This window comes from Netta rufina, assembly GCF_964035555.1.
Source record: "Netta rufina genome assembly, chromosome: 1".
NCBI classification, from domain to species: domain Eukaryota; kingdom Metazoa; phylum Chordata; class Aves; order Anseriformes; family Anatidae; genus Netta; species Netta rufina.
The window spans coordinates 76,962,242-76,984,805 of NC_140123.1; the positions used below are offsets into that span (position 1 = coordinate 76,962,242).

General features: G+C 36.9%; 1 protein-coding gene across 1 annotated transcript in view; it reads right to left on the reverse strand.

Annotated features, from left to right (window-relative positions):
- Positions 1-8,554, reverse strand: part of MID1 (midline 1) — a 104,944-nt gene extending 96,390 nt beyond the window's left edge. The window contains exon 1 of the mRNA XM_084282146.1: positions 8,504-8,554. The gene's annotated coding sequence lies outside the window, so the exon portion shown is untranslated. The remainder of the gene's footprint in view (positions 1-8,503) is intronic.
- Between the last annotated feature and the right edge of the window lie 14,010 nt (positions 8,555-22,564).

The following is a 22,564-nucleotide window of genomic DNA, read 5'->3' on the forward strand; positions in this document are numbered from 1 at the left end:
ACTTGTAAAATTACAGATCAGAGATACAACCAAAGTCAGCAGAAAACCATTATCACTGATCTTAATGAGACCCAAAAAATTGAAGTCTTAAAAATATACTTCCTAAGGAGGACATAAAATGTGCAGTTCATCACTCTTTAAAACATTATCATCTATACGAAAATATGGTGATGTGGTGGACCCGAAGTCAACCCATAGCTGACTGTAAGTTCAATCCTGATTTCTCATTGCTGGGGGTGTCAGCTTTATGAATGATCCTGACACCTTAAGTACAAAAATCAACATATAGAAGCAGCAGGACAAAAATATGAGAACATCTCTGTATAGGGAGATTTCCATGAACCCGAATGGTAAGCATTTTCTCATTGAAAGCAACACCCTTCTATGTTTTGAAGAAATCACCTGCCTTTAGAAAAGTATTTCAAGCCACACTACTACATGAAGATGTTCTTACAGCAAATACCCATTTATGGCTAGAACTCTTTCTGCACTCAAATGACTACCAACAAATTGCAACTAATATCTAAATAAATCATTTTGCCAACCTCCTTGTGAAAAAGGCAAGTAATCCAGCAGATCCTTGTGATCCAGCAGCAATACCACAGGATATGGTGATGCTAAACTAATAAGATACTTCAAGAAGGCAAACAGAATTCATTAAAGTTCAATCCAGGCAGTGTCTTTCATCTTATCTTGCCATGTTCAATGTTAAGGCAACTGATAACCTGTTGCAGGCTTTACTTTTAACTGTTTCTCATTGCTGTTATCCCAAAGATGTGACCAGCAGGACCAGGGAGATGACTGTCCCCCTCTACTCTGCCCTTGTGAGGCCCCACCTGGAGTGCTGCATCCAGGTCTGGGGTCCCCAGCACAAGAAGGATGTGGACCTGTTAGAATGGGTCCAGAGGAGGGCCACAAAGTTGGTCAGAGTGCTGGAGCACCTCTCCTATGAAGAAAGGCTGAGAGAGCTGGGGATGTTCAGCCTGAAGAAGAGAAGGGTTCAGGGTGACCTCATTGAAGATTTTCAGTACTTAAAAGGGTCTCATGACAAAGATGGAGAACAACTTTTTATTTGATCAGATAATGAAAGGACAGAGGGAATTGTTTTAAACTAAAAGAGGGAGATTTAGATAAAATGTCAGGAGGAAATTAGTCACTCAGAGGGTGGTGAGGCACTGGAACAGGTTGTCCAGAGAAGCTGTGGATGCCCCATCCCTGGAGGTGTTCAAGACCAGGTTGGCTGGGGCTTTGAGCAACCTGGTCTAGTGGGTGGCATCCCTTCCCATGGCAGGGGTTTGGAACTAGGTGAAGTAGGTCTCTTCCAAGCCAAGCTGTTCTATGATTCTATGAACGATCAGTAATATTGGTAATGATTTATATTTGTTCTACTAAGAAAGTAATGATAGTGTAATATTGCCAAAGAGCATTGTTCACTTTAACTCAGTACATTCAAGCTAAAACATGGTATTTCAGAAGTGTTAACATAATGTCTGAAGTAAAATGACTAAAATACAAAACTACACTTAAATATACACGTTTCAAAAATTGCAGTATGGTGAGGTCACTTTTAGTCAGAAAAGCACTACAAAATTCTCCCTGTGCAGACAGGATGAATAAATCTCTAACTATTAGAATAAATTTAGCTGACAGTGTTTTAGCATGCCACATGTTGCCTCCTGCTCTAGTTGTGTCCCATCCATTTTTATTCCAGCTGTTTCTACAACCTTCAGAGAAGGTGAGAAGAAAAGCTACCAGGAGTGAAAGAAACAGCAGTGGAAGACATCTTAAGAATATTCACTTTCCACCCTTGCTCCTAGCAGGGAAGTCACAGTATGATTTAAAGCTGTTTCAGTGAACTTTAAAATTGTAGTGACCTCTGTGACACTGAGGGAGGAAACAGAGTTGTATACCATTCTGCAAATTTGAAGCATCTTAGTAACAAATAGCACTGGGCAAAAGAGCAGGACAAGTGCCAAATTCCAGAATTATTTGATGTGTCATCTCACTGACAAAGTCGCAGCTTGTTGCATTTTGGCGAATTACGGCCATATTTCATCCAAGGAGGTTGGAATAACATCTTTTCCTAACAATATTTTCTAACAATCTGTTGCCTTAAAGCTACTACTGAATGCCTATTACAACAAGGCTATGTCAGCCCTGGTCTCATATATGGAAACTCATATATGGAAATGTTCATAAATGGACACAAGATTGCAAAATTGAAGATTGAACACTTGTAGATGACATGATTTTTCAGTTAGAAAATAAAATTTATTAAACTACCACTATATGAATATGAAATAAAATTTCATATGAAATATGAAAATCTGGGTTTGAAAGGTAATAAAATGTGTTATGCATGTATGTATGTGTGTATGTGTGCCTATATATCTTAGGGGTGTAGTAAAAGAAGAATTACGGTGCGCGCACACAGTCTTCCTGAATGAACTATGGCAAGTGCTTAAACAGTCTACTATCATAATACACAGCTGCAGCTTTCAAAGCAGCAGTATTTTTCTGTTAAGTGCACTATAAAAGGAAAATTTTAAATTTACGTTCCTGTCATAAAATCTGGCATGGGCAATAAAAAAAACACTTGCAATTTTTTCTGTTAGCTCTGAAACAAAAAGCAAGAAAATGTTCTATTTGCCATTTTCTATCCCACTTTGGGATATACACAAAATTGTCTTGGGAACAACTGCTCCTTCCAACAAATGAATCTGATTGCTTTCCATCACATTCAATAAACATTTCAAATGTGATTAAATCAATGGGCTGCTTCATAGCCCAGTTTTTCTCAAGTCCATTACTGCTTTTACTTTCTGCATCACAGACACTGAAGCCTCCAAGTAACTTATGATATTAGTAGTTTTCAACAGCACAGCTAGTGAGATGTTCATCTAAGTATTGTTAATTTGTGTAAGTAGAGTATAGGGGGCTAATAATAAAAAATCAGAATTTTTTATTTAAAAATGTTTAATGAAAATTTCTGTAGCACTAAAGCAGACAAGCTGCATGCACCCTCAAACATGGAAATACTTTTTTTTTCCACTTTTTTTTTTTTTTTTAATCAAAACAGTGCAAATAAATAAATATTCAAAGGATAACACCTGTTCATCAACCCCTGGTATGCAAAAACAAATACACAGCATAAAAGAAAATGGCTAGTTCATCCTACTCATATATTTTCACTCACAAGAGTGATTAGTTGCCTTGTCTACAAGTAAGTTACATGCAATATTTCCACGTTGTTGAGATTGTTGTTTGCAGCATTTAAATGATATTAATGCAGCAAAAGAACATCTGCCATGCTGTTTGTCGTGATGCAAAGTCTTGACAACATCCCTCTCTGGTTGAACCATATGCTAGTAACAGAATATATTTTCAAAAAAAACAAATCCTACATGTTATTCAGTGAGATAAATATCTCACTGAATTAAGGTCTTTGGCACAACATCACATATTCATTCTCATGGGAGCTCAAACAACAACTGAGCCTCAAAAGATATATGCAAGAAAAAAGAATAAAAATAAAAAAGGCCGTGCCTTATAAATCCTGAAGCAAACGGTATTTATATTGATTTAATATTATCTATAATGATTTTATATTGTAATGATTATATTAATATTATAATGATTATAATGATTTAATATTATCTATAATGCTATATTAAATACAATATCACACACGTGCATATACCTATACTAGGGTATATCTGGAATGTTTTTTTACCTTTATTTTTTATATCACAATTCTTATAGCTTTATGTTCTTTAGATACAAAAATGCTTGAGGGAAATGAAAGCAAAGGATTGTTTAATCCTTAGCACATGTGGCTCAACATCACGTCTACTGGCATTAACAGTGATCTCCTAATAAACCTATGCCCGAAGATCTGTTCCAAAAACTGCTTCTCCAACTTAATTCACACCCTTCATTTGAGAAATTGGCACTTATTCTGGGGTTTATCACAGCAATACAACAAATGTTGAGGAAGTCAGTATAGACCTGGTACCACCAGTTTTCTCATGGCTCTGTTTGCACAGTAGAGCTGGCAATCTCTCACCTCTAGGAATTTCAGTTCTGTAAAGCCTAAGGTGCCATGGTACTACCTGGGCTGTAGTGCAGATGATATAGCAACAGAAATAGCCAGAAATATTTCAGTACGTTCCTTCTAGTCATATGTGTTCACACACACTGATATGTGATTTAGTGCAGCTTGGAAATATCAGGGCCCTTAAGCTACTGCTATTTTTTTAGTGAAGGTTTTAGGATGGCTTCAAGAAATCATATCATTCTCTTTCCAGCAAGTTGTCCTATGAATTCTTTCCCTGCAGCTAAGTAAAGCGGGTCATAAATATGATTTAAATTCATGATCACCATCTCCATCTAGATAATGACATTAGATTATAAATTCCCATGGGAGAACCCCAAGGTCTGCTTTCTTATCAAAGACAGCCATTAAAACAGCAGCAAATAATGTCCCAGGAACTAAAACAGGTAAGAAATTGTGACCTTACCTGAGACACAGAAATTTGAATTTACACTAACTGCAAGCTGAGGGTATAAGGTGCACTTTTAACTGACTAAAGCGCCCAGTGTTTATGAAACTATCCCTATCACATTACATGCTACAGTGCTAGCCTCTGACAGTCTTACTCTCTGTTCCTTATATGTGATCGTTTAAAAAAAAAACAACCAACCAAACAACAACAACAAAAAACAAATTCTAAAAGGGTTCTGACTTTTTTAAAAGAACAAACACACTGTCAGTGTTATATTCTGCACTTTTGCAAAGAGTACAAAGAGATTCTGGTGGCTGACTCCCCCTTACCTCACCCCCCATAACAAACAAACAAACAAACAAACAAACAAACAAAAGAAAAAAAAAACAAAAAAACAAAAAACTACCATCCAACACTGAGTAGTTCCTTGCTCTAGTTGCATGCTTGCAGTACACTGTACTGCAGAAGATCAATGATGTATTTAAAAATCAAGATTGTAATCAGGTAATTAGAAGGGGAAATTAGCTGTGAACTGTGGGAGTGAGAAGAGGATAAGGAACAAATTATATCTGTGCTCTTAAGGTAATCTATTTTAGAGGACACATCTAGTTAGAAACCTCTCTGGTTGGTGCAGAAAGCACTCAGCTGAGGTTTCTTGGGTCCAGGAGTAACAAATGGGAACTGGCAAACATCACAAGGACCTTCACCAGAGCCCCAGACCTTCTCCAAGAGGAATGGGGACACTTCCCAACCTACTGCTGCCACTGGGGCCACCATGAGCATGTTTCTACCACTCCACCCAGGAATACCAGGTTCCCATTCTGTTGGCAGAATGACCTTGGAAGCATTCTTTGCCCCTATAAACTGGAGCAGGAGTCTGCAAATACTTCATAGCAAATAACCAGTGGAAAAAATACTAGAAACCTGTTCCTCTCCCTGGTTGCCTAATGATCCTGAACACAAAGGATGATATTCATTTGAACTGGTCTCTGTTGGTTCTCATGGTAGTCACCAGAGAAAAATAGGCATCTCTAGAGGCACTTCATTTAAACAATTTTAAGTTATCTTTAAGATTAAATTACTTCCTAGATATACTTATTTTGTTCCAATTACATAAAGATCTTAGGGTAAGAAATTAAAACTACATCATCTAACAAGTAACAGTGTTCTTGAGCTTCAAAGAAGAAAATGGAGAATCTACAGCTCTGTTTTGTTAAAGAATATTCTTATGAACTCCACAATCACTTATTAGTCAAGTTTGCTTCCAAAAGTCTCTTCCAGCATGCCTCATTTCTATCATTTCTAATTTTCAAAGAACTGAAAGGAGGTACAGAAAACTAAATTGACTTACAGGAGAATGATCACAAAATGGCCTGTTACTAGCTGATGTTACTGAACAGGGATTTTTCTGTTATTTGGATGGTTCTGGTCCCTGCTGCATGTGAAGGGTATGTGGACAGTTCCTGAGAAACAGAGGTGATGGGATCTGCACTCAGCAATCTTTAAGGCCAGCCTGCTTGGCATAGCAAACCTAACTTGAACTTAAATTTATTCATAATAGCTTGCCTTCTTATAGTGCAGATCATTACTCAGAGGCAACATCCTTGTTCTTCCTGTTCATTTTACAACTACCAATCCTGCTACAGTTCTTCATATCGAAAGCAGAACAGGCTTCAAAGAGTTGAGGTACTTCCACTCACAGTACCAACTAGTGTTTTTACTACTTTATTAGTCCTCTCCTCAGGTTGGTTGAGTGTTATTGATTGGCAATATTAACCCAAATCACCCCAAAATGGACAGAATAGTGCATGACTAAAAGTTCTGACCCTGACACAATAGGATACCAAATGAAATGTTGAGATCAACTGAGAAGAGGATAAAAATGCTGTGCTGAGTGCAGTGGTTAATGAGAGCCTGCTGTCCTGCCCCCAAGACACTCAAGGATTTGGCAAACCAACATAGCCTGTTCAGTGAGGTACCACCTCCCACTCACAATGAGATGCAAAGTCAGACTTTATTCCTTGTTAATAAGGCCAAATCTCAAGAAGGTGGCAAGTTTCCACTTAACCTCTCTTGAGGACTTTTTAAGTCATGTCAGCTGGTGCTTTTTGCAAAGAACCAGTAATGCTTTATTGTTTGCCAGAGGCACACCCACTTCTGTTTTATTTCTTGAGAAAGTATTACTTAACAGAAACATACCCATACTACAATAAATCCTTGTGATCTCAAATATTTTCTTCTATGCATTAACAACTTTTAAGGATGTTTTCCTTTACGGTCTATTTAAAGACCTGAGACAAACTAATCACTAAATGCAACCACATAATCTTGCCTCACAGGTCTTTAGTAACCACTCTGTGGCAAAACTTCATTGCTTCAAGATAAGAAATTCAGAGCAGCAAAGGGCTAATTGTATCAGTAATGTAATTTGCAGCTTAGGAACCAAAGTAGTGAATAGTACTAGTTCTTTTTAAACCCTATTGATGACCAGAGAGGTGCTCTGGGATTTGAAGTAAATTAAGAAACAAGATAACACCAGTTTCTAATCCAGCTTAGTAAAGTGATAAGAATAAATGATCCAATTTACTTATACTTCACTTGATAAGAACCAGGAGTCACAGGTGGTAGTTGGTTTGTACAGCTCTTCTCCTGTGCTCAGAGAGCTCCTGATCTTGGGAATGGCATTGCCAAGTAGCATTATGAAATTAACAAAAATGTTTTTCCACTATAAGGCTATTGGCTGAATGTTCTGCCAAACATGGTCAGACATGCACATACACACACAAAGAGTATCCACTGACTATTGGTGGTTGGGGTATTTTACTTGACATCCTCAAATTACTTGTCCTGAAAATAGTCTTTTGAATATCCTAAGAGAGAGCAGGAAAGATCAACCAATATGAACAATCACTTCTGAACAACTGTATCAATACCCCAGACAGGTCTCTTACCAAAACATTCCTAATGTCACTCAGAAAATAGATTATTAGGTTTTAAGATAGTATGGAAAGAGAAAACAATAGCTTAATTACATCCCTTTGAGACCCTACTCATCCACAACACATGAAGTCTCACAGATTATCCAAAAAAAATAGAATAAATCGTCTGTCTCCTGTCAGTTATCAACTAAGTCACCATTACTGCAATAAAGAGAGTAGCACCCTTGCAAGAATTATTGGCATGTTTCTGCACCACCTCCAGTCTCAAGCTTTTTTTTTTTTTTCCCGCCTTTTTTTTTTTTCTTTTTTCCCCAGGAGCTTGCTAACTATCCAATTTAATACTTACCTGACTGTGAGCTTATCTTGTTCTCAGAAAATTGCTCAGTTTGAAATACTGAGCTGGGAAAATCATACAAGTTCTCTACCTGTGGGCTATATTTGCTTCTGATTCCTCCAAATGAGTGGTGCATTTTGTAGCCCTTTGAACTTATGTATAAAATAACTGTGGTGACCAGACTATCACTCTAAGTATACTAGTGCTAAAAAGCACATCCTTTGAAAAAACACATTCTCTAGGCCATCATAGGTTTATGTTATATAACTTCATCAGTTAGAAGTAAATAAATGGGATTTGAAAGACTTTGCTTAAGGAGTGGAGCAGACTTCAGGGAATTACTGCATTTTTTTCATTCTTCTCATGTAAACATGTATCTCAGCCTTCCTCTGTTACTTTTAAAACAGAATTATAATGTTCCAGATGTTGTTAACAGTATGAACATGCCAGTGCTCCCTTTAGCTCTCTTATTAGTTTCATGACAACAAGACAACAACAAACCCTCATTTGAAAACACAAGATGACAAATACTCACTGCTAAAAGTTCCCCTTTTCTCCCCTGAGTTTCCAGTACTGAAAACAAAATTTGTCACAGCAACAGACCAAAACTCCACTCCTCCCTTATGACTGCTAAACACCTTCAAAAACATTTCCCAAATTACTTGCAATGGCAAGCCCCCCCATGCCGGTATTGGCTGGCAAGAAGCCACTACATGGGTACCCACCGCTGCATCCCGCCCTTCTCCTCCTCCTGGTCGGGGCATGGCTGCGGAGACAGGGACTGTAATGACCCCTCAGATGGTGCTGGCAGCTCAGTGGCAACAGCTGCCTCCGTCCCAGCAATCCTGTCCCGGTGCTGCCTGCCTCCTTCACTGCGAGGCAGCCGTGGTCAGAGCACAACAGGAAAGCCTCCCCTACAATTGCAGGAAAACCCGCTCCACCTAACCGCCTCCGCCAGCCAGCCAGCCGCCCTTCTTGCTGGGCTGGAACTGAAATACCTGCTTTCTCTCTCCAGACCCAGCCCAAAGAGGGGTAGGAGGCTGGGAGGAGTGGGTCCTCTTGTGGGGCACCCCAATGTCCTGCCTGGTGGCTGTAGGATGGCACTGCCAGGCAGCCTAGCCTAAGACAAGCTCAGCCCCGGAAGAAATTAATCCAGCACAGAGTGATGAGGGAGTGGCAGCACCCGGGCCATGACAGGAGACCCATCTGGGCTGCCCAAGCCTGCCACATGCAGAATGAGGATTTCAGAAAGGGGTATTTATTGCTTTCTCCAAATACTTTTTAAAAACTTGATGACAGTTCATCAGGAGTCAGCCAAAATAGGGGAGGTCTGAAAGAGCACAGTGCCCAAGACTCCATGGAGTCCCCGTTTTCTGAAATTTAGCAGGTGAAATGCAAGATAATAGATGTCGCTCAATTTTTATTTTTTTTTTTAACTAAACTTGCACACAAGCAGCAAAATGCATCGGAAAGCTACAAATGCTTCAGCAAAGTGCCCAGGAAGAATCCTGACTGAAGTCACACCAGACATTTGGTCTCCAACAAAGGTGTTAAAAATTCATGCAAAGTGGAAACAGCAGGAAAGAATTGCTTCCTTGTGTTCTCTGCTTTTCATGTTGCAATGCCTTCTTTAATACAGTGGTAACACGGCAAAGTGAAACAAAACATACCTCAGATGTCTGAACATAAGGATGCAAACCCACACCATCTTTGGTCTTTCTTCCGTGGTTGAGCCAGCACTTTGTTCTCATTGAAACAATAAACAACTGTTGTGATTATTTAATTTCCTATCCATTTCATTTCCTTGAAACAATGGACTGGAGTCCTCACATGTGCACACCCTTCATAAGGTTTTTTAAAGGTTTCTTCTGGCAGCGTTGGTTAGCATGCATGTGGAATGACAGCTTGTAACTGAAGAAATGAGCATGCAGAAAGAAGACAGATGTGCAGAGGGATTGCCATTGCAACTCTTTTTCATTATATTAAATGTCCGTGGGTAACCTATAGGCAAGTCAAGTTATAACCAGCCCAGCAGGGGCCATAGCGTAAGTCCGAGACGGAAGGATTTTAGATTCCTCAGCTCGTATCCTATTCTTGAGCTTTCATTAAATGGCAGCATGCAGTTCCTTTGGACTGTCCCTCCAGCCCTGCTGGCTCACTCATCCAGGCACATTTGAGATAAATCAGTGTGAAGATCAACTTTATTGGCAGGTGCTGCCCTGCTGCTTTTCACATTATAGTAAGCCTAAGCTTTTCATGCCCTTTGCCTGTAGACAACCAGCCACAGTCTGAAAGTTTCAATAAATAAATAGCTTTTTGTAGTCAAATCTTCTAAACAATCACAAAACTGATGCCAAACAGTTCCAATAATCTTAATTCTACTGATACTCCTACCTTGATTTCTGCATGTCTGCTTTTTCAGTTTGAGGGTACCATCGCATATGTTTTAATAAATAACCCAGGAAGAGCTTCCAAAGCATATCTGAGTGTCTCTATATGATGGTGTGTCTATGAAGGGTTCAGTGCATTTCTCATATCGCATACATAAGTATGCACACACACATGTGCAAGTAAACCATTATTGGTTAAATCCCATAGCCTGAAATACTCCTGCTTGTGCCACTGGCTATGCTAGCTTGTTCTAGTTAGCATTCAGTAGTCTTAACTTAAAATGCAGCTGAGAAAAATCCACATCGTCTACCATACTAATCTCCCTTCTTCCACTTTCTTAATTCATGTCAAGTATAATATAGATGACTTTTAGCCTTCCTTTTTGCATTCATCTAATGAGATCTACAAAAGCCCCACCAGGCAAGTCTTTGGACATGGAGTTCAATTCTCATGCAGCAGAAAGACAGAGATATAGAACTGAATGTGATCAAATAATCACAAGATACCACCTTCAGGGACAGCTGTGCCTGTGCATGGTACCGACTAGGAGCTCTCATGAATCTTAGTAAAAAAAGCTTTAAGGTGTATCAGCCACCAATGCCCCCTTTCTGCTGAAAGTTTCCACTAGAAAAAATATGGTATCAGCACAACTGATCATCTGATCTGGACAACTATCAAGCAACTTAGATGGGGCACAAAACTCTATTCCAGCTTCATTACTGAAATTCACTGAAACACAAACATCCAGTACTGTTTTTTTGTGGGGTCCAGTTATCCTGTTGATAACTCAGACATAAATAACTTCATAAAAATAGCTGGATTTGAAAATTGTTCCAGATGGTTTTTTAAGAAAGCCAGAAAGTGAGATTTTTATTTGTTTGTTTGTGTCCTAATACACAATCTCAGAAACCTTTTTTTTGCCACTTTGCCATCTACCTTACATGAAAGAATTCTCTATGCCACTCATTTCAAATGCAGAAGAGAAATACAAGATTCTTTAAAAGCTCAAGTACTTATGGAATTGTATTTAATCTTATTTCCACGGGCAACGGATATATATTTTTAGATTGGCAGGTAATGCTTGCCAGGCACCAAGCAGTTGATACTCCAATCAGTCCCCTGTATGTGCTATGCAAATACCATAGCATAGTATAACGAGATCAAAATAGAGATCTGTTCTAATATTAACAATTAAAACAAATATGCTAATATGTTTGCAGTTCATCACTTTATCAAAGACAAGCAAGAGAGCAGACTCATGAATTACTTATGCTATACAGCTAATCATAGGATTTTCTGATGAAGAAAAATAATAATAATGGATTGTATGATAATAATGCATCTCCATTCTTTCTTGTCTTGTTATATTCTCAGCTAGCACAAAGGGGCTGATCTGCAAGACATTTGCATCTCTTTCTTTTGCTGAGCAGTGCCAAAGTTAGATCAGCCTCATTGCTGTTCTGAACAACACAACAGAGGTGTAGGGCTCTCCTCCCCTGGGCAAGTACCTTCAGTACATTATTGCTTAATCCTGCCCACATATCTCTGCCCACCACAAATATAACAAATGGAAAAAGTATAGATGCTTCCAACATTTATTTAGTATTTGGACCTTGTGATTCTCTTTGCATATGAAGAGCATAGAAGGAAGAAAAAGGCAACTTAGCTTTTTGGAAAAAATAAAAAATGTCATGTCAGCAAGAACAACTCATGTGAGTTTGAACAGCTTCTTAATATGAAACTATTTCATATGATACCAACGCACTAATTCTTCTTCAAATGGTTATTTTAATATTAATTGCTCTTTGAGCTATAAAACCCATTTGCTGTCTCATGGATAGAAAACTTGAGACAATGATGAGTGAGTCTGTGCAGGTATGCCATTTGCCCCCTAATGTTTCATCTGCATTTTATAATGGTATTTAAATATTCTTTGAATCTGGCCCAATAAACCGTACTATAAATGACCCATTCATCATTAACATCCTCTGGAGGAAATCAAACCCTAATTTGAGTAGCAGCATGTGATCCTGGAACAATTTGTGCCTCACTGGAGGAGAAACATGTAGTACTTGATTCATATTAGATGAATAGATTAAGAATGGCACCATCAAATATCAAATTTCCCATATTGAGACAACATAGTATCTTTCTAAACTTCTTGCTTCCAATACACAGAATCTGCCTGTAATCTTAGGGGTAGGTGAGACAGGGAGATGTAAAAAGAAAAGCTACTCCCATCCCATTTCATTGCTACACAGAACTTGTTTTTAACATTCCCTTGTGATCACTGAAACCATTTGCTCAGTGCTGCTTGTTGGGTTTTGGATAGGGAAAGAAAAGATTAATTACTCTATTCCAAATTGTTAGATTAATGATACAGCACTGAAATCTAATCTGCCCCCATGAAGGACCCTGAGGGAGTGATCAGGGCAGGCTCATGGAGACATAACAAATTGGAGGATCAATTGGAAGACCATTTGGTCCAAGAAGATCAAATTGGTAAAGTAAGATTTAAAGACCATCAGTGTGCAAGTGTATGCTTATAAAACAAGAAGAAAAAAAAAAAAAGAAGAAAGGAAAAAAAAAGGTATGAACTACCCCAGCCAAATCCACAAGAACTGGTTCTTTTTTTATGTCTACTGTCTTTTACTGCAGCATAGACCAAAGGCTTGTTTACCTGTCCAAACTCATCATACAGAAATGTTTTGTATCGAAAACATAAGAAAATTATATATATATATATATTTTACTTCATTGCTTTGTTGTAAGCTACCTTTTAGCAGTATGATGCCAAATCAAACTTGATCTGGAACTTACTAAACATAAAGCCTGAAGTTTCTAAAATACTCATCTGAAGTCAAAGCCTCTGCTACAGTATTTAAGAAAGGAATTAATCTTAAATGGTACAGAAGACAATGAGTTCTCCAATGCAAGTAACCTCAAAAGTTTGGGAGGTTTAGAGAGGTTTGACTTTGGGGCTGCTGACTATATCTAAATTGCTCACGGTGTTATAGTTTTACATATTTTTTTTTTTTCCAACATAAAAGGCAGATTATTCTCTTTAGTAGAGGTGCTTTACAAAGAGGATGTCTGATTACTCTTTACCTCTACATGTTCTTCTGATTCAAAAAACTGGAATGTGAATATCACATCTAAAAACTCAAGATACACTGCTTGAGTCTGTTCATGTTTTTATATATTGGTCACAAGGAACTGTATTAGAAATTTGAATTTATATTCTTAAACACGGAAACAAATTTCTTAGTCTCAGTGGACAATTGTATGGTATTCATAAGTAGTAGTGCATATCTATACTTACAGTAATTAAAAATATATTTTAGCCTCAAACCTCAAAAATATATTTTAGCCTCTCCATTTTGCTGAAGGCAACAGGGATGCTTCAATGTTAAAACTGAAAGATAGGTTTCACGAAGAGCTCCAGAAGTACAGACTCAATGTTCAATAAGGAAGAATTAGCATTTCCATACCAAAATTGCTACATTTAATTAAAAGACAGAAAAAATCTGAATATCATGCCATCAGAAACTTAAATCTCATTTTGACTCTCTTTAAGAATTTTCTTTAACTGATATATACTTAGCTTCTTCGTTCAACACCTGAACAAAATAGGTAGGTTAAGGTTGTTTTGGTCTTGTTTTTCAAACAATATATTATATACCTAATATTTGGATGCTATATCATTCTCTGAAAGAATTGCTGTTGAAAACTGCAAGTATTGAATCACATAACAGTTAGGTCAAAGTTCCCTTTTAATTCCATTTGACTCAAAATTCCTGAAAATTTGCAGAAAAGTGATCAAGATTGATAGGTACAAAACAATTTCATTAAACTTGATATAAACCACCATATGCTATCTTTACTCACTCAGACACTGTATGTTCACAGGCAGTCCAACTACATTTCTTTTTGCCATACATATTTCTAATACTCTATGCTTTGTTTTACAGAAATTAATGTAATGAGCAACTACAAAATATTTTGAAAGCATATAATTATCTAAAATTTGTGTGGTTATCAAACTATTACTTTAATAAGTAATTACTTTAACTTAGCACTGCATACTAGAATTTATTATTTGCATATTAATAAAATGTTCTTTCAAATGATTAGCACAATTTTGATAAATTTCTGACTTTCTCATTCACATGGACACGTGAATTGCTGCTGAAACTTCATTTCTGTTTTCAACTGAGGCCATTGTTCTACAGCTTTCTTTGAAGGGGATATATTTCACTGAAAATAGTAATGGCAATCATGTTGCAAGGACTAAGAGACAGCATCAGATACAATAATTTCCTGGGAATGCTAAATAAAGTACATAGATAAATACTTAGAGAATTAGAGACAAAGCAAATGTATGCTAATGAAATGATCTTTAGTCTCAAGGGTATATCTATTGTCTTCCAGGGATATTCCTGTATTCACTGCATCATTGTATTTTAAAATGAATGAGGACCATCAGCAATTTGAACTCAATAGCCTTAAAATGTATTAGTAAAAGAAAACTGTCTTTTAATACAGAACATTAGCTCATGCAAAACAAAGCAAAGCATCAGGGAACACAAATCCTGACTTAACAGTATAGTGCCTGTTGAGTGGCTTAAGTGCATTTTATGCTTGTAAAAGACTGCAGGATCAAGACCCTCAACATGTATGAAAACATATACACCCTTGTGTTAGTCTCATAAGTGAAGAGATATTTACAAATGCAAGTCCATAAAGAGGATGATTATGGATACTCAGTGTTCTCAATGGAAAGCAAATTGCTTCAAACATTGTAAAAATGATATACTTAGTCTACAGTTAGTTCAGAGATTGGTTCTCGTAACCTCACATAAGATGAATTTAAACTCAGACCTCCAGAGACTGCTAAAGAAAATATCGCCACAAAGGCTGGCCTTGCTGATTATGCATGATTTATGTGTTGATTTGTGCTTTTCTGATTCTCCAAAGAAACATAAATCACTGTAAAGTATTACATGTTATTTTTTTGTATGCACTACTGACCTCTTCATCTGACTTTTTCTCCATTCAGAAACTAAAAAGAGAAAATTCATAAACCAGTATGCATTGTAAAGAGACTTCTTAGCAAGTTCAAGTTTTAATTAATGAGTTCATTATAGCTAGGAGCACTTGTTAAACATATAGCTCTAATTAATCCCATCAATCACAGTCTCTCTTTAACTACTAGTGATTTGAAAGAAATTAAGTGAGCACCAATTTTGGGTAACAGAGCAACCACTTTCTCCCCCCCCCCCCCCCCCCCATATTTATTATTACATTTCTAATTATCTGTTGTTTTTCCTCTTGTATCCTACTCTTTTTTCTCCATCCTCCTGTTAGCATCTTTGTCAGGGTAGTGGACCCACATCTAGAAAATAAAAGACAAAGCTTGTTGCCAAATTATAGATTATAGAATCGTATAAGTATTGGTTTCTGTCAACCTGAAATAAGAGCATGTCACTATGTTTACGCTACCTAGAGCCCCTGCAGGTCTCAGTAGCACTGTCATGGTAGTATATGTAAAAGAATTTTCCCTTAAAAATCAATGCTAAACAAGAGACAAGGAAAGAAATATGATAGTTTGCTTTCTGCTTTTCATCAGAAGAATCTCCCACTACTATGACCCATCATAAATTACAGCATAAATTAAAACACAAGAGTGTACCTCCCAGCTCAAAACAATGGGGAACCGTGTATTTATTCCCAAGCAAGAAAGAATGAAAATACTTTTAAATAACAATGCAATCTAGCAGGTAAAAGCTATGAACAAAGACTCCAATAGTGACTCAAGAAAAAAAAAATATCTTGTGGTTATTTAAGCAATAACAATATCATTAGGGATTAATTGTTATGAAACTTTCAGATCTGGAGTTTGAAATTACAAAAATCCTCTAACTGATATGAGTGTTAAGGTTTTTGTAGAAGAAGAAGCCATCACACAGTCATCAGTTATGTTTAAAGAGCTCAAGATCATACTAGAATGATATTAACATGCCACAGAGAACACAAGTTGGCCAGCTGAGAATTAACACATGTTGCAGCTATTAGTTTTAATCTATTTGAACCAGGGATTTTTAATACTGACATATTTTTCTTAGGAAAATCTCATGTTTCCTATGAAAAATGAGCAGTCTTCACCATCAGCAAGCTATGACCCATAGAAGATGATTGAGTTAAATAAAAACCGAGGAACAAAACAGTTACTGACTGAACCTCTCCCTGGAATTGCTGGTAACAGGCAGCTGGGCAGCCATCAGCATGCTATTTTCCCTCTTTTTTTTTTTTTTTTTTTTTGGAGTGCATTTTTATACTTTGAGCCTTCATAACATTCCATGACAATGAGATCCACTGATTATTTTAAGTTTCAGATCTGCTGAGCAATAAGTTCACAAATAAGTGGATATGACACGTAACAGTGCCTAGCACAGTGAAGATGCACAGCATTTTAATACTAACTGCAAGGTCAATTTTCCATTCCAGACTTTTATTTGCCATACCTGTCATTAAGGTAACATACCTAGGTTTCTTTAGATCAAATAGACCGAGCAGAAGTCCCTTGAAAAATAAAGTTACTGGGCTGCAAAGAGTGCATTAGATTGGGTTATTTCTTAGTAATGTTTGTTGATGTAGCTGATTTTTCGGTTGCCAGTAGAGAGAGGCCCTATGCTCTGCAAGGTTCCTCTCCACTTGTCAGTCTTGTATGTATTATCAGCTCAGGAATGCAATAACTTCTCTTTTCTTCTTTTGTTCTTTCCCGCCGTCTCCATCTAATTAATGCCAACCAGAATAAATATGTCTTTGTGAACCAGTCAGATATAGCAGTGGCCGAGCCAAGTAGCTGCTCCAGGTGGTAGTATGTGTTCATCCATATTTTACAAAGCAACCAAACAGGTTCAGCAACATCCAACATCATGGCATGACTTGAAATAAAGAAGAGAAAGAGAGAAAAAGAGAAAGACAGAAAGAGAGAAAGAGAGGAGGGAAGAAGGGAGGGAAGACAAGACAGGCTGATAATGCACCCTTATATTATTTTGTACTAACTTTAATGAACCTGTGTTAAATTCACAGTCATAATGACTTTTTTTTTTTTTTTGTTACAAGAGAGGAATTCCATTTTTTCCACAACAGACAAAAATAATCTGTTCAGGATCTTGAATGACAGACAGAGCACACTTATTAAACAGCGGCTAGCCAACAGAATTGTCTTCTCTAAGAAACCAATCTGGATGGCTAGTGCCCCACCTCTCACCCCCAGATGAGCACACTCTAACCATATTGAAACCACAATCTCTTGCAGGTGGATGTAAACTTCACATTCTCTCACCACCTTTGTTTTCTACAGGATCAACCTAATATTGTCTTCCATTTGCATTTGTCCCAGCTGAGAAAATCACCTAGCAGAACATGAATATTCATCCTCTCTATTTCAGCCACAAGAAATGATGAACAGGTATTGCATTACCTGAAGTGCTGGAGAAAATAAGTAGCCACAGTATGCCAGAAAAATAAAATAAAATAAAATAAAATAAAATAAAATAAAATAAAATAAAATAAAATAAAATAAAATAAAATAAAATAAAATAAAATAAAATAAAATGCTGCTACTGGAAGTTAGAATAAATAAAAATGTTATATCCTCCGAGACTGAAGTGTAAAGTGCTTTCCTCCTGCACTCTGCAGTGTTTCCTATTTCTTCCAAGTTCCTCATCAGTATAAATATGAACACTCACAGTAGTGCCACAAACTTCATCAGCCTGTGGAGTCACATCAGGAATATAAATCCATGCTATGACCTGTTCACTCTATCATTACATTTCTTGCATTTTTTTCTCCCATTTTCAGCTAGGAAAAAGACAGCTTCTGCTACCTGTAGCACTGCAGACAGCGTGAGTTAGCATGAAACTATATTGTTAAAAAACAGGCCTGAGAAAGTGAAAAAAGGCACAGTGGAAAGTTATGTTGCTTAAGTCAGTTTTTCTTTGTCATTAATGAACTGGTAAGTAAGTTCCTCCAGACATAACTGAGACCAAGACCTTAATTTCAGCCATAAAAATAAATAAATAGATAGATAGATAGATAAAATAGACATTTTAGCCACCTGCTTAGTTTTTTTTTTCTAGAAAATGGAGTGAAACAGCCACCACGTGATGGGAATATTTTTCCTCTAGAGATAGATGTCCAAAACAGACAGCACGAACATCCCTCTGTAGGTAGCCATCTCTACCACTGTTAACTCCAAGAAAGTCAGTACAACCAGGATGTTCTCAGTTCCTGGCTTTTAGACAAATCATTCTTCTCTAGAAGGGGTATGGGGTGTGGTGGTGGCAGTACCTAATTACTGTGAACAGATTAGTTGATAACGAACGTACGATCACTTCCTTCGAAGCTTACTCAGGACTCTGGCTTGTTATCAAGAATGGATAACCCAGCATTCCCTCAAGACTTTCACAAAGGACATACCTAGTTAAATCAAGCAGAAATGGGCTGAGCTTGTTCCAGTACACGTTTCCTCTTTCCACTAAGCTTGTAAATGCACTTGGAGGACTTCCAGATGAAGTGGTGAGTAGAGATTCTGACTTAATGATGTACAAATGCTCACACACACTGGGGCAAAAAAAAAGTAAGTCTGTTTCAGTAGCTTTCTTTAGCCTGATTTTGAATAGTAACTAAAATACTTATTAAAGCCAGTGGAAACTTTTACTTCCAGCTCATAAGAACAAGGTATTGAAAAACCTCTCATGGAAGCTGCTTCTACTTTTCTGCTGGTCAGTACTTACTTGCTTACTCAGTCAGTAGCACTGCATATGTGCAAGGGCCCTGTATGGAAATCTTTTTCATTAAAACCGTACTTTTATGATATTTTCTAGTCTGCATTCCTTCTCTAAACTATGGACACCTCTAGAAAATAAGGACTAATTTAAATCCCCAGAGGCAGATCTCCTGTCCAAAAGATGAAGCAATAGCAGCAGAGCCTGATAGAGTTTCCAGTTTACTTTGTGTTGCCTATAATTTAGCAATGAAAATACAGGGTTCCTAAAGCAGAGGGAAGACCAGGTTCTACAGTGTTACTCTAAGGAAGATCCTTTGTAAAACACAAAGTTTTACAAAATACCTTGGAACATTGTGCAGCCCATTTCTCAGGCAGTAAAACCAAAGAAAGAAAGAGGGGAGGGGATGGGACAGGAGGGGATGGGATGGGAGGGGACGGGATCTGTGGGAAATAGATCTCATAGCACTCATTTTTCTCATCTGTATACATAAATTTAATAGTATACCATATTCTGAATTATCTTCTTTTTTGCCAACTTAAGCCTTATATATGACAATATATTCATTCTTTCCCCTTCTTTCAAAGGAAATACATCTAAGGGACAGAGGAAAGTAATTTACAGCATGTTGCTTTGTTTTATTAAAAATGTATGCTCCTTGAGGACTCCATGTGTTTCGGCTAATCTGAAGTAAATCTATTGGACTAAAACTATCAGCAATATGTTACCCTCTCTGTTCAAGGACCTGAGAGTGCCAGACACTCAAAGAGATGTTTTCTGGAAAAAATGAGAAACCAACATATTTTCCTCCCATTAGAATGGATAAGATGTGCAGGAAAGCCTGAGAGATGAAATATTTTAGCAAGAATACATGAATTCAAGAAGCAGCAGCACAGCCATCACTTATTTAAATGTTTAATGCTGAAAGAAGTTTTAGTGCCATCCTCTGTAAATCTTCATTTATTTTACTTAACCAAAAAACAAATATGCTTTATCCACAACTATTTTTATGTCGTTTATTAATAACTCGATTTAAAAAAAAAAAAAAAAAGGAACCATATAAACATAACAGAACTACCATCAGGGTCAAAGGAGAAGGTATATTTTCATTCTATACCACATTAAAGAGTTCTTTATTCTGTCACCAGTGCTAAGCTCCTTTGACAGAAAAAAAGCTACTTAAAAATATGCAGACACCCTGCATCTGGAAAGAGATTGAGCAAGTCCACCAAAAGGTTCTCTAAGAGCCTTGCTATCAATGTTAAGGTAATTACTTCGGTACAAACCCTCCTTCATTTAAAAGATATATATATATATATGTGTGTGTATATATATACATATAAAATATATATATATATATTTCTGTGCTGAATTTTGTTTTGTTTTTACAGTTTTGCCTTCTCTTTAGGGTAGTGATAGTGGCGTAGTTCTCTTCAGAGGAACTCAGAAATTATGATTACATGACAGGCAAAGGGAGTTTTTCCTCTCTGTTTTCTCTTACTTTTGGGCCAGCCAAGTTTTCCTTCTCTCCCTTTTTTCAAAGTGTAACTACTCAGACATTAGCCATATGTAATGAAACCCTCCTTTTCTCCACCCACTTAACACCATCCCCCCAACCTGGCCCATCAGCATCCAGAAGCAGTTCCTTGGATGGATGATTTTTAATCACTGTCTTGACTGGCAGCAAAAGGATTAAGCCATGGTCCATTCAAGAAGTAGCTTTAATACACATTAGTCAGCCCTCTGAACCTTTAAACCTCTTTCTTTTGCTGTCTAATCTGTATCTTAAAAAATACTTTACTGATGGTTGTACTGTACTACACAGCTTTTCATCTATACTTGGTTACAGAAATTGAATTAACTTCCACAGTGTTTTTTAAAAACCACAGTAGAATTATCTTTTCTGAATTTAATAATGCAGGACTAGAAATAACTATTTTATAAAGAATTTATTTTTTCTTGCGTTTTTCACTTAAGGCCATATTTTAATTTATTCAAATATAAACTAATTTTAATCAATTAATTTGCAGAGTAAATTTATAGTGCACCATTCCTGTTACAACTTTAAGATGGGTCAGAAGTAAACAGATGATTGAAGATGTTGATCAGAGTCAGCATCTTCTGAACATAAAATAGTTTCTTTATGGCCATCTGACCATTTGGCCAGATTCTGCTATGCTGATACCTTTAGTTAACCAGTGAAAATCACTTATACCTTAATGCTATTCCTCCTACTGAGGATTTGTTTTCTAGCAGTACCAAAAACTTTGCTATTTGTAATGCAGAATAGACTATCAGCTATGAGAATAAAGGCATTCCAACAGAAAGGATCTGACCTTGTAAAATGTCAGCAAATGTTTGTGTTGTTTAAAAGAAAGGAATATACTGGATATTATTATTATTATTATTTTTAGAGCCAACTTTATACTCCATGCCTCTTTTGCTACAGTTGTGCCAGTGCCCCTTAAAATGGGTCTGTTATTATCATGCTCAGCACTGTGTTAAGTGTGAGATGGTAGTTTCATAAACAAGAAACTAAACGCTGAGGTCTTTTGATTGTCACCTAAATCAGATTACAAGCTAAGCTTTTCAAAGGTGAATGAAAGACTGTAGACTAAACATCCAGCATCACTTACATTAATTCCCATAGGAGCAAAACATTTTGAACTCTTAGGAAGAAAAGAAATTTAATACTTTGCTTTTCTGTGTATTTAAGCCAGGATTCTATCGTATGTGCAGAGACAGCATAGAGTGCCCTTAATGTAGCAGAGAAACTCTATTCCACTTAACATTTATTGTAAGTTATTTTGGAATGCTGAAGTGCTACTGCTCAAATGGAAAACATTTATTACTGAGATCTATAGATTTACATTATATTTGTGTTCAGGATTATGAAGTTACAAGATTTATCATTGCCTGAAAATCAAGGTACTAAAACATGATTCTGTGTGACACAATTCCTGTCTTCCCAATTGTTTTATTATCAGGTCAAACAAAGCTTTATACTTGTCTGTAGGTAGAAGGTGGGCCGGACTTTTTGTACACAGTCAAGATGTGGTCAAGATGGTTTATAATTATAAGTTATGGTTTATAATGGTTTGTAATTATAATATTACATCTTTTATTTGTAGGGAAACATTGATATAATGTGTGCATACAAGGAAAAAAGCAACAACAAAAACAAAACACCAAACAACAAAAACACAGCATGAGAGATCCTTGAAATTACTCAACAATATTGTGAAAAATTGCAAATTCTGGTGACTGATGACAATACCAAGCACAAGTTTCACTTCTACACTACAACAAAGTAAATCACACTATTCAGTTTTTATGCTGGAGTAACAGGGAAAAGTATCTGACAATGTGAAAAGAAATGTTCATGTGTACACCAGTGGAATTCAACTGCTAATGTTCTGAGAAGAGAAAATTAGACACATGACATGTGAGCCACTCAGTCTGTGAGTACTAGTAATTTATCAGCAGGATTTGTGTAACATCCCTCCCCCAAAACAGATGAATGAAAAAGGTGTTCCATATACTTTCATGTTGCATCGGGAACATGGCTATCCCAACATATTTCAGATACAAAGCAAGACA